General features: G+C 33.7%; 1 protein-coding gene across 1 annotated transcript in view; it reads right to left on the bottom strand.

Moving 5' to 3' along the window:
• The window catches only part of CDH20 (cadherin 20), a 300,334-nt gene that overhangs the window by 92,161 nt on the left and 194,167 nt on the right, over positions 1-14,006 (bottom strand). The window contains exon 2 of the mRNA XM_074208681.1: positions 5,173-5,294. The gene's annotated coding sequence lies outside the window, so the exon portion shown is untranslated. The remainder of the gene's footprint in view (positions 1-5,172; positions 5,295-14,006) is intronic.

Here is a 14,006-nt window from a genome sequence, read left to right as displayed (position 1 = left end):
CTTTTTTAATTTAAACAAACTTATATAGTTTATTTTATGTAATGTTCTCTAGCTCTTCTTTGGTCATAAACTGCTTCCCTTTCCACAGATCTGACAGGTAAACTATTCCTTGTCCTATTTGGCTTATGATATTAACCATTTTTGGGGGGTCAAATTCCTGTACTCATTTTGACCTTTTCTTGGTATAGGGTGTGAGATGTTAGACTATTCCTAGTTTCTACCACTATCCTCCAGTTTTCCTAGCAGTTTTTAGCAGATATTGAGTTTTTGTGGGGTAGGCAAGGTTATGGGGTTAAGTGAGTTGGCCAAGGTCACACAGTTAAGTAAGTATTAAGTGTCTGAGACAAGTTATGAACTCAGGCCCTCCTAACTCCAGGGCCAGTGCTCTATCCACTGTGTTATCTCGGTATCCCCCCCCCTCCCACATACACACCCAAGTTCTTATCCCAGAAACTGGAATCTTTGGGTTTATCAAACAGTAAACAACTACAGTCATTTACTGTTATATATTTTGTACCTAATCTATTCCACTGATCCACCACTCTATTTCTTGACCAGTATTAAAACAGTTTTGCTGCCTGATGTTTTTAATATAAGTTTAGATCTGGTTTGACTAGTCTGCCTTCCTATGCATTTTTTTCATTAATTCCCTTGTTATCCTTGACCTTTTATTCCCCCATATGAATTTAGTTACCATTTTTTATAGCTCACTAAAGTAATTTTTTGGAAGTTTGATTAATTTGGCATTAAATAAGTAATTTAATTTAGGAAGAATTGTACTTTTTATTATATTAAAAGTATCTTATAATTATTTTCAGAAAGTTTTTGAATCTGCCTTTACAAGCAGACTCCCAAGTATTTTATGTTGTCTGCATTTATTTTAAATGGGATTTCTCTTTCTAGCTTTTGCTGCTGTATCTTGTTATTAACATATAAACATGCTGAGGATTTAGGTAGGTTTATTTTATATTTGCATCTTTGCTAAAGTCTTTAATTTTTTCCAAAAGTTTTTAAGATGTTTTTTCTAGGGAACTCTAGGTATGCCACATATCATTTGCAAAAAGTGAGAGTGTTGTTTCTTATTATCATTTCTAATTCCTTCAATTTTTTTTCTTCTCTTATTACTATAGCTAACATTTCTAATGTAATATTGAATAATAGTGGTGATAATGGGAATCCTTGTTTCACCCCAGATCTTATTAGGAATACTTCTAGCTTATCCCCATTACATATAATACTTGTGATAGTTTTAGATACTCTTTTAAATATGATACTGCTTATCATTTTTTTGTTTTTGCCATAAATGAAGTTAAGTGACCTGCCCAAGGTCACACAGCTAGGAAATTATTAAATGTATGAGGCAAGATTTGAACTCAGGTCCTCCTGCTTCCAGGGCCAGTGCTCTATCCATTGTGCCACCAGGTTGCCCTCTTTACTGCTTATCATTTTAAGGAACATTCAATTTATTTCTAATACCTTTAGTGTTTTTAATAGGAATGGGCCTTATATTTTGTCCAAAGTTTTGTCAGCATCTATTGAGAATATGATTTATGTTAGGGTTCTTTTTGATATAGTCAATTATGCTGATAGTTTCCCTAATATTGACCCAATCCAGAATTTCTGGTCTAAACCAGAAAGTGTCATCCGTGTAATAACATCCTATAATTTCTTTGCTAATATTTTATTTAAAATGTTTGCATGCATATTCTTTAAGGAAATTAATCTATAATTTTATTTCTCCAATTTGACTCTTCCTAGTCTAGGTAGCAGCATCAGATTGGTGTCATAGAAGGAGTTTGGCAGAACTCCTTCTTCAGAGATTACTTCTTAAGTAGAGGTTCGGAGTTCTTGGCCCCACCCTACCATCAGAAAGTCAGAAAGTAATGATGGGGTAGAGTACCATCAGAAAGTCAGAAAGTAGTGATGGGGTAGAGTACCAAGGCTTTTGATAACTTATAGGATGATGAGGTTGTCTTAACAATGAACTTCCTGGGTCATAAGTGGAAGAGTCATAAAAATTCCCAAGTAGTATATATCCAAGTGAGAAATGCATGTATCTATTTTAGCTATATTTCTATATCTCTGTATCTCTATATCTATTTTTGTATCTAAGTATTTATCTATGTGTCACATATATATCTATGCATCTATGTGTCTATGGATCTGTCTATCTATGAATTGGTGAACTTTAGAAAAACTTAATAGCAATCAAAGAATCAACCTAAAGTTAGATGGAGATTATACACCTACCAACATTGCTGTCTGAAAAGATAAGGAACAAGAATAATAAAATTTGTCAATCTTACATGAAGAGTCCTAGTTAATCTGAATGTTTTAGTGACAAATCTTGTTAGTCTTATTTAATTTCCTTTTATGACAATCATTGTGGGTCTGGGGGAAGTGAGGATGAGTGATGACAAGAGTTTTGAGTTCTATTGAATCAGACATATGTATAAAAACCAGGATCTAGATCATTTTAAATAATATTCAATAAGTACTGTTCAAGTGCCAATTATAAGCCAAACATCAAGTGGAAAGGTTTAATTAGAAAGTCCTTATCAATTGATCACCTCCAATCTGAGCAAAATTAACAAGTGACAGCATTTTATTTGCAGCATTTTATTATTTACAATACTGGACATTATCAAATGATGTTCATTCAGTTTGCAGATGATAATCAAGTGAGTATGAGAATATGATGGTGATGTATTTGGCCAATATCTTGGAAAAATGAGATTGCCTAATTCAAGAAGTGATTAAGGATAAAACAAAGCTGAGTAAAGATAAATCTTATGAAGGAAAAAGAAATTAAAGAAAAACAAGATTTGAGGGTCATCATACACAAAAAGCTAACACTAGTAGTGTTATAATTTCATTTCAGAATGGAAAGTATGGAGCAGAAGTGGGGAAAAAGTTAAATGGGCATAGCATTCAGGGGACCAAAGAAATATGTATTATCTTTGAGTTGGTAAAGTCCTTACTAGATCACTATAACTCATTTTGGGATCCACATATTAAGCAAGATATGAAAAACTTGGAGAGGATTTAGAAGATATTTACATAGGCTATTCAAGAATTGGAACAGAAAATGTCAAAGAAAGAAAGTTTAAAGGAAGTGGTCTTTTAAAGAGTAGAGGTAGAAAAATGTTAAATTTCAATTTCATTATGATTTTAAGTCAAATAATTGCTACTCTTCATTTTCAAAATGAAGAAACTTGAAAGAACACATAGAATCAAACAGCATGAGTGATTGAAACTGAAGCAAAGAAAAATTTTTCACATAGAGACTTAAAAATTACAAAATGATAGAAATTGGGGAATTTTCTTCTGTAGATATCTTCTCTCTCTGTCTCTTTGCTCTCCTTATTTATATACATAAATGCACCTATTTATTTATTAATTCATTTATTTGTTTATCTGTCATCTTTTTGTTTAATGTAAATGATTAATATATTAATGGGAAAGTCTAATCTTTTGGAGACAGTTTAAGTGATTAACTAAATTACATTTCAAAGTTTCTTCTTTTAGTCTTCAAATTTCCTACTACTATATAAAATATTAAAAGCTAAAGTCCTTTGTTCCAAATAGTTCATTAATTATACTTGGATTAAGGATTCAAACTATAAATTTCCAATGAAAATAATTAATTGACCCTTCAAACAATAAACTACTTTTTTGTTGAAACTGAGTTTAATAATATATATACCAGCTTTGTTCACACTAATGTGATGGGGAAAAAACTATGATAAAAAGATTAGTATTATTTTTATTGCCCAATAATTAATTTCATTAATGAGCTGGTAACACTATTGGCAAAGCAAGTTGTACTAAACTTATTTGGAGAAATTGCTACCTGCCAATCAGTGTAGCCTTGCCTTTAGTATCATTTCAGGGTATTTCCTGTCTAGTGTGGACTCTTATAGTACATTTTGTGGGTTTTAAGTACCTGCTAGAGCTCCCTGCATTATATCAATATGCATCATCATTTTTATGCATATGACTTAATTGATTTGGAATTCCTAAATATGGAAATTCTGTCAAATTAATACTCAGCACAATATAATTGTCATTTTCTTAGGAATATTTAATGAGATTGTGGGATTAAAAATTCAGATCTGACAAGGACTTTTGTGGATATCTATTCCAACTCCTTTATTTTTCAGATGAATTAATAGTTGTTGATTTAATATTTATTAATAATTAATATTTTGACTAATTTCCTAAAAAATAAATCAATAAAAATGCTCACCTTCCTGTCTTGCCCCTTCTCTACCTTGAAGTTTTTCTACTTTTGAGCTGAAAGGGCCATGAACATCTGAACAGGAACAAATTTATGCATCTCATCTATAGTATGGCAAAATTTTCTAAATGTTTCTATTCAAAGTAGTAGTACTAAATGAAGGCCAAAATGAAAGAGTTGTTAATTGGATATAAATCATGCTAAATCAAGCTGATCCTTGTCCCAATAGCCTGTACTCCAATGATGAGATTTTCTAATAGCATCAAATTAGGCTTCAAGAGAAAGATAAAAACTATTTCCACAAGTTGTCTCAAAACAAGATGTTCAGCCATAGATGCCATATTATATCAATCTGATTCTATTGTACATAATAAAGCATGTCCTGTGATAAAATCCTGCAGGGAGATGTGTTCAATCAGAAGCCTTTGATATTATTTGAGTGAGAGGTACTTTGAATTTAAAAGAAGCAAAAGAGAAAACTCTTGTGCTCCTGCAATCAATCTTAATCCACTGTGGAAGTCAGTAGGACTCTTTACAAGAACAATTTACATCTACTTCCAAATGCAAGCAGGAGACTGTAGGCAAAACTAGTGGATTGTCCTTTCAAAATCCCATGAACAGAAATTTGCTTTCCTTAATAACTGCATTCCAAATCGACTTTTCAATTACCAAGTTTATCACAAATCAAGTCTAGATAAAGATTTTTCCCTTGGCAGGAGTTTAAAGGGACACTGGTAATTACAATTAACAGCTATCTAATAATAATTTAAAATAACTTTCTCAGAGAGATTTGTTCATATCCCCTAGATTCCAAATGACATTCATTTTCTGTGAACAGAAATTTTCAATGTCTTCTGTTATGTTAACTTACCTCAAACATTGCATGAAGAAATGAATTGTGGAAAAATCTGAAATTTTTTTTTAAAACTTACCTGTTCCTTTCTTCCAAAGATAATGCTATTTATGCTTTCCCCTGAACTTTATCTCAAGCGTTCAGTTCATACTGCCATATTTCAGCAACAACTTAAATGGGGTACTCCTGTCTCTGCAATCCCTTAAAAAAAGAAAAGAAAAGAAAAGCAGCTTTTAGGAAGGCAAATAAAAGGCTCACGAGTGTATATTTCAGTCTTGTGACTTTGAGGGGAATGGACAGTATTACAACATAATAAAGACTGATGGAGGCAAAGGCTTTCCTTGCCCTCTGTCTGGCAGAGTTCAAGGGTCTGAAAGAACCTACTGGACCAGGGAAAAGGTATACATAACTAGCAAGAAGATGCTGATGCAACATAAAGATTTTTGAGAAGGCAGGGAAAACAACAGGAGATAACTATGTTGAGATGATTAAGCACAAATGATGCATGGGTGGTGGGTGGGGAGACTGGAGACATAGATTCTGGAGAAAGCATAGCAGATTCCCTCCATCTTTGTCTCTAGTCCCATTCAAGAGAAAAAGAAAACATAAGAAATAATGTCTGAGTATTTGAGATCCTGGAGATATCTTAACAAACTCAGACTTCAGGGGACTTGAAGTGGTCTTGTGCAATGGACAATTTATACTCAGAATACCTGGTGAGAATTAACCTTCCTTGGACATGCTGGCATTATGGATAGCCGAAAATATCTCACAGTAAATATTTAGCAGCTGCGTGATATTTCAAAAACAGAAGACAAGGGGAAAACTAACAGATTGCACGTCCTTTTCATTTACTATTGCTCGTGCTTCTAGTAAGTGAATGTAGTATCTCAGCTGAGCTGCCCTTTCAAATTATTGTTAATTAAGTAATACTCCCTAAGAAATCTGTCATTACCAGCAGTCAGGACCTGGTTTGTTGAGTTTGCCGGAGGCAGTTAATACTGCAACAAATGGACTTCTAATTGCTCTAAGAAGTGATTTCATTGGGGACTGTGGTTAACTTTCCCCCAGCATTTTGATCATATATTTTATTTCTTAAACTTCTCCCCTTAGCTCTCTCAGGAGCAACACGGGGCCAGGAAGATAATATTCTTTAATGATTCACCCACTGCATTCACAATTTTCATTAATGGGGGAAACTGTAGTTATTTGTGCTTTTATATTGAAAAATCCAGGTCCTATTATGACTAAAAAAAAAACTACTAATAGCAAATTTCAAAATTAACTTTATTCCACCCAATCCCTCATTTCCAATTTCTTGCTTTTCCTTTGGAATCATAAATTCATACTTCAAGAAAATTGTTTCTGACATGTCATGAACTTGATTTTGACATTGCTCTTCTCATTGTGAATTGTTTTTCTAATTGCTAGAACAATTAATGTTATTATGTATTTTAAAGGGAGAAGATGAGGATATACAGGCTCAGGCAGGCATATGTACCATGACATAGAATTTATACAATGACCTTATCTATAAAATGTTTATTTTATCCCTCTGTTCATAACAAAGAGTAAGGAAAAGAGACCTTTTCCACTATATTATAAAGCCTTCCCATGTCAATTTTAAAAGAACTGCTACTTCAGCTTTTTCTCAAATAACTTCTTTTTTCATAATAATATAATATATTTCTTTCACCTTTTGACTAGCACCTGGGTTTTTTAATAAAGTTACACACTTGTTTCAGGAGAATTTCACTTTCCAATGTACCTCAATGTTATTTCATCCTAACCATTTCATTTGAGTTGAATTAATGCAGAGTACTGGTTGACTGAAGGAGATAGGAGGGGAGATGAGGGTTAGAGGAAGAGGAACACTATACCTCAACCACCGAATTACAACTTCCTTCCATTTCACATTACAGATTTATCTCTCAGTAATCTTTATCCATAATAAAAATTAATTTGCCTGGGTTGTAGTGAAACTTGTAAGATTATACACACACACACACACACACACAGACACTCACACATATATTTATACAGAATAACTTTGAAAACTCTAAGCCTCTTTAAAAAATGGGAAGTATTCTTGTTATGATCATAATGATAATCTCCCATACAGTAAGTAGCAGGAATCCTTTGCATTCCCTTTTCCCCAGGTTCCTGTTTGAGTTTTTATTCATTCCATCTTTATAATCAGTTGATAATCTCTTACCTGCTCTTCTCCCCCTGACCCCTATCCAGATTTTTGTCTCTCTTTTTTTCTCCATTAATATGTGGATAGGCTGGTACTTTGACCAATATGTCTACACATGCCTGAATAAACTTGGAGAAAAGTAAGAACTCCTTTTGTTTGGCTTCTGGAGGGCTGCATGTCATTCTGCACCAGTGAGCAGTGGCCTCACTCCCTCACAGTAGGAGCTTTCCAATAATTGCCAGAACAAATTGAGCTAGGCTTTATCAGTACCTCTCCTTTTTCAGTGAAAAACGAAAAACAGAGGGAAGTGAGGAACAAACCTATTTTTGGCCAGAGACAATATAGCATAGAAATGGATTGGATACAGCTAGTACTGGAGTCATGTTATAGACAGTAGTCATGGTTTATGCTGTTTTTGCATATCTTGACTTTGCATGTCTTTATAATCACCATAACTAACACAGTCATGTTCTTTATAAACGAGTCTTCTCAACCTGTGCTCTGCAAACTATATGTCTATGAGAGTAAAAAAGAAAACTTAAAAAAGTTATTTAACTTTGATGCAGAAATCCAGCAAAGGTAAGATCCCATAGTTATGATTAGTCTAGATACAAAAGAGCAATAACACTTTTTCTTGCTAGTTAGTAACAGAAAAAGAAACACTAAAATGATGAGTTTCCACTGGAAAAGCTGAATGTAGAACAAAAGCTCATTTAAAAAGTGAATTTAAAAATTTTGCATGTGCAAAGTCTTTAAAAAATTTTTATGAATGCCTAATACTGCATCTCTCTATATTTATATATCAAAATATATGTACCAAGCTACGTATGGCTATAGATACATAGCTACACAAACATAGATATATTGCTGTGCAGTATAGATATGAAGATACACAGACATTAAAGAAGCATTTGCACAAATATATATTTGTTTTTCATATATAGAAAGATAACTAGATCTAGCTATCTAGATAGCTAGATACATTGATACATACATGAATTCATTCTGAATGATTGTTCAATTCTATCTACAGAAGAGTTTCGACAATAGCCAAGTACTCTATCTCCCCTTGCTACTCTTCATCCTGGTAAAGCAGGCACCAGATATCCTCCCAATGCCATCCTTAACAGAGAGCAGAATGAGCTTGCTACACTTTGGATCTGCTGCCCTACCTAGTTTCATGGTGTATTATTCCTTCTACTATCCATTTTCTTGCCCCTCTTTTGATCTTGTTCATATTTCATTTTTGCAGAGAATCAATGACATCATGTCTTGACTTGATCATGAATAGAATTTAAAGGAGAGTTGCTCAAAGTCATCAGCCCCACTCTCTCTTCCAGAGTCATCCTTGTCCAGTGGCAAGACTAAAGCCAGTATGACTGGTGATGGTCCAGGATGTAGAGGATGACTTTGGTGTCTTCCATGTCTGAGCAAGTTATAAGTGATCTACAATGCCTGCTGCAGCTGCCATCATGGTCATTGGAATGAATTGTTCTCATATATCCAATTTTTTTTTTTTGCAAGGCAATGGGGTTAAGTGGTTTGCCCAAGGCCACACAGCTAGGTAATTAAGTGTCTGAGACCAGATTTGAACTCAGGTACTCCTGACTCCAGAGCCAATGCTCCATCCACTGTACCACCTAGCCACCATATCCAATTCTTTAATGTGCTGTCTTTACTCTTTACCCCCACATTAGATTATGAGTTACTATTTTTATTAATTTTATCTTTAGCTCTTTACATAGTGCCTAGTACTTAGTAGGCACTTAATACATGTTGTTTAGTTTGTATTAGATTGGAGTCAATCATCTGATGACTAGTTTGCCAAAAGTTTTGTTTCAGATATTCCTTAACTTTGATCAGAGATTGTCCTAGGTCCAGCCTCCTTCCTCTGTTTATCCATTCATCTCCCTGTGGTGCCCAAATGTAGACTGTATATCCCTATGTCATGAGTAGGCAGGGAGAGCAAAGCTCCATGAAGAATTTAACAGAAGTTTTGTAGATCCCAACTGCATCAGCTGAAAGATTACTTGTTTATATGACAATCCAGTCTATATTTTTAAATAATATTATTTACATAAACATTTGCAATGAATGTTTTTTAATTCTCTTTCAATAGGGTTAAGCTTTGCTCAGCTGCTTCCAAAAGTGACTGAAGGCATACAAGACATGGAAGTGAAGCCAACTGAATGGCTTTCCATCTGCCCTCTCTTTGCTTGGAAATAACCAAGCCAGGCCAACAGCTTTAGCTTTGTTCTGCATTTCCCTCCCACCTTTTCTGATCTGAAGGAGAAGTTGACATGAAACAAACACACATTTCCTTTTCAAAATTGGATTTTGAAATTGGCATTAGATTTCCAGGAATACAGCCCAATCACATTTCTTCCCCCAGCTCTGTGATTGTCATAAACAGTTTGTATAGAAAGCGCTAAATCTGGAGCCAATTGCTGAGTTAAATTTTTTTTGGGGGGGGAAGTGAAATGGAGGAGGATGCAGGGAATGAATGGAAATATTTTCTCATGGTCAGATGACAACAGTGGCAAGGGAGTGCAGCAAATGGGGAAATAAGTTAGGGGTAATGGGAAGTTTAGTCACTCTCTTATTTACTTCTCAGGGAATAATAAGAATAGAATGGCATAAGGTAATTGTGGCCTCTTGAATAATTTTATTATCATCTCTCACAAGCTATATTAAACATTAAATAATAAGATTGGGTTATGGAATGCTGACCACTCAACAGAGTGATGAATTACTAAAGATAAGCTCTCTGGGTAGGATGTATGATAAGACAATTGGGTAACTTATTGAACAATTATTCTCTATTGAATTGAAGAGAAAAGATCTTAGGTATATCAATCAGAAGATACAAAAAGAAAAATAATCCATTGTATTTGTATGTGTGTGTACTCCTAATATGTGTAGATATTGTTTCCCCCTATTTTCCTAATCTGTGAGGATGTTGTTTTCCCTTAATATAATATAAATTCTTGGAGGGCCAGCTCTGTTTAAGTTTTGTCTTTAAGGACCCACAGAGTCTGATACTCATTGGATACTTGAATAAATGCTTGTTGAATGAATGAAAAGAAGAAGGAATAAAGCAAGGAAGGAAAGGTTATGTTACATTGGGCAAGTCACTTCATCTCCCTAGACTTTTATTCTCTTTCTTTAGGTTTTTTTTTTTTTTTGCAAGGCCATGGGGTTACATGACTCTCTCAAGGCCACACAGCTAGGTAATTATTAAGAGTCTGAAGTCAGATTTGAAATCAGGTACTCCTGACTCCAGGGCTGGTGCTCTATCCACTGCACCACCTAGCTGCCCCTACTTTTATTCTCTTTATCAATATAAATGAGGGGATTGGATTAGATGATCTCTAGCCATTGGTGACTGTCTTCTTCATGTCTTGAAATTGATTCTTTCTACCCTTTGGAGATCATGGCAATAATTCTATGCAAATACATACAATAGGAATTTAATCTTCTCACTCTTCATCTTACCACCTATGCCATCCATCATTTGTAAGATGTGTTATTTCATGTCACTGCCATTCAATGTGGGGTGGAATTATGGCTACTAGGTGAGACTTGAGCCAGGCAAGCTTCCTGAATGGTGGCTGCCAGAACAGAAGGACATGCCACATGATTTGCTTTAAGGCTTTTCTCAGAATTAAATTTTCTGGCAGTAGAGAGAACCCCTAGAGTTGGCCTTTTTATGCATTCAGTCTGATTTTCACCTTCTGGCTTCTAAATAATATATAGGGAAACAAAAAAAATGAACAAACTTGTTCCCACTGCTTTAATAGTTGAGGAGGGGAGTGGGAAGCATGTTAGGGAAGAGAAGGGAGAGGCCTTTCCTTTTCTGACTTTCAGTCATTTAGTCAAAAGTGGCATGGGAACGAGGGTTCCTCAAAGGCATATGAATTAATAATAGTAGCAATTGTTGACTAACTGACAATTGGAAACTTTGTAGTGTTGTTCTTTAAAAATTCATTTAGTTTTTCCAAAAAAGATTTCTATTTTCTATTTTGTTTTATTTCAAAATCTAGTTCACTGTTCACATGTAGAAAGTGTCAGCTTCCCAAATAGTATCAATATGTAGGGTGAGGTCGGAAAATTCTCACCAATCTGGTATGATATGGTGGGACATATTATTCAGTGAAAATTTTTCCAAAGGACAAGATAGAGATGAATGATTGACATGGAATACGTGACATTTTGTCCAAGCTATCATCTGTGTGACTTTAAAGGGAGTTTGGGGGTAGAATGTCATACACTGGGGGGATATGGCACCCAGTATAAATGATAAGGTCATCACCAAGACAGTGAGTGAAGTGAACCATCTTGTGAATAGTACACAGTTTCTTGCTTAATCTTTCCAGTTTTGTTTTGTTTATGCTGCTCTGGCTCACTACCTATTCCTTTGACCTCTGGCTACAGAAGTCACTTTTTAACCCTGGGGACTTCATTCTATGATTATAATTTATGAATTATACTTCAAATTACTCTGCTGTTGAGACTTTGGCGAAACACTAGTAACCTAGCACTTCTGACCCTAGCCCTACCTCTATGTGGACCCTATCAATGGTATTCTGGTAAATATTTGTCAATCATATCCCTAGGGAAAAAGTATACATGACACACTTTTAATTTTAATCTATGTTATTAACATTTTCTCCAAAACTTTCTTAAGTGCAGAAATCAACAAAACTCTCATTTGTAGAATTTGTCAATTTCTAAGATAAAAAAGCTTACACCAAAAATTTAACAATAAGTTCTTGTGAGTTTATTCAAGCTAATTCTGGCATACCCTGCTGAATACATGTGTATCATTTGGAAGAATTAACCATTACATACTCATAACCTTATTAGAGACTTTCCAACAGATTAAAAAAAAAAGAACAACAAAAAGCCTTGTAGTTTCTCCTTTGTCTTAAAATCATAGGAATTTCTGGGGGCAGCTAGGTGGCGTAGTGGATAGAGCACTGGCCTGGAGTCAGGAGTACCTGAGTTCAAATCCAGCCTCAGACACTTAATAATTACCTAGCTGTGTGGCCTTGGGCAAGTCACTTAACCCAATTTGTCTTGCAAAAACCTAAAAATAGAATCAGAGGAATTTCTGGATATAGCCCCCTTCTCCCATCCAACAAGTCTTTCCTGAAACAAAGAAAACAAATCTACAGAAAAAAAAATGAATTCTTAATCACCTCTGATAATGTTAGCATCAATTTCTGAGATCAAAACTTTAGAATTCTGAAGACCTTTAGAAATAATCTAGTATAACCCCTTCATTTTATCATATTCTCATAGTCCTTTTTCATTTTGTGGAAATAATGGAGGTTTATTTCTTCATTTACTTTCTATGGTTGAGATTAGTCATCATAATTATAGAGTATTTAATTTTGCTTTAATGTTTTCTCTTTTATATTGCTGAGATAATTATGTTCATTGTTTTATTGATTCTGTTTACTCTGCATTAGTTCATACAAGTCTTACTATGTTTCTTTGAATTATATAAATATATTTATATATTATAACTATATTATATGTATATATAAATATACATTTACTATTATAAACATTATATGTAAATATATTTATATATATGTATTTAACTGTGCAAAAATATTCCTTTGTATCAATGTACCAATATTTTATCAGAATGATCTTGTCTTTTGTAATCTCTTTTCTCTTTGGTCTCATGCATTTTATAGTATCCCACTATTCATAGCTATAAAAAGACACTTCTTTCTATTTTCCTCCATTTAAAAATGTGATATTTTTATACTTTGTCTATTTTCTTGAAAAAGATTGATATAATATCATTTTCAATTTCTTTTTTTTTTGTCAAATCATGAAAGCTTTTTGGAGAAGAAACCTTTCCCTCCACATAATTTATATTATTAACTTTAATGAATATTTCTGAATTTAATTGTATCTGATCCTAACTTCTCTAGTAACCTGACGTCCTTTTTTACTTCTGTAATTAAGATATTTTTAGTGGTTGCTACTCTCCAAGATGGTTATAGTTTGCAAGTACTATTCTCCCTTCATTCATATTATTTTCCATCCTTTCCCTGAGATTACAGAGCCTTCAACCAAATGATTTTTTTAATATTGTTTTGTCTTGGTCTATAAAGTAAGCCCTTGTCAGTTCTAATGGCATGACATTGAAGCTATAAATTAAATTATGTACCATTTTTATTATTTTGGCATTTCCCTTCAGATCTGTAAAGTATGTGTTGTAATTGCTTATATCTGTTGTTAATGTCTTAGATCAGCTTTCAGACATTTTATTTGTTTTGTAGTTATTTTAATGAGATTTCTCTTTCTATTGTTTATTCCTGATTTTATCATTGTAGAATTTTTGCATATTTATTTCATATGCAAAAATTCTACAATGATATACTATTAGTTGCTTCAATTAGTTCTTTTGTAACTCTCTGGGGTTTTCTGAAAAAAAAAAGTTCTCTGCAAATAGGTATAATTTCAACTTCTTTTGTTAATGCTTATACTTCTAACTCCTTTCTCTTCTTTTTTAGCTATTGCTATCATTTCAGGAACTATCTTAGATGATAATGTGGAGAAGGGTAAATAATAGAGTTTTTCAAGTGTCTATTACCTTTCTATTCATAAACTATGTCATTGGAAGCACCTTGGGCATATTTTCAAGAATCAAGGTCATAAAGAAGGAATATTAATATCTAGCTTCAAAGGGAAAT

This window comes from Macrotis lagotis, chromosome X, assembly GCF_037893015.1.
Source record: "Macrotis lagotis isolate mMagLag1 chromosome X, bilby.v1.9.chrom.fasta, whole genome shotgun sequence".
NCBI classification, from domain to species: Eukaryota; Metazoa; Chordata; class Mammalia; order Peramelemorphia; family Peramelidae; genus Macrotis; species Macrotis lagotis.
Note: the sequence above shows the minus strand (reverse complement) of the source record. Positions and strands in the feature narration are given on the sequence as shown.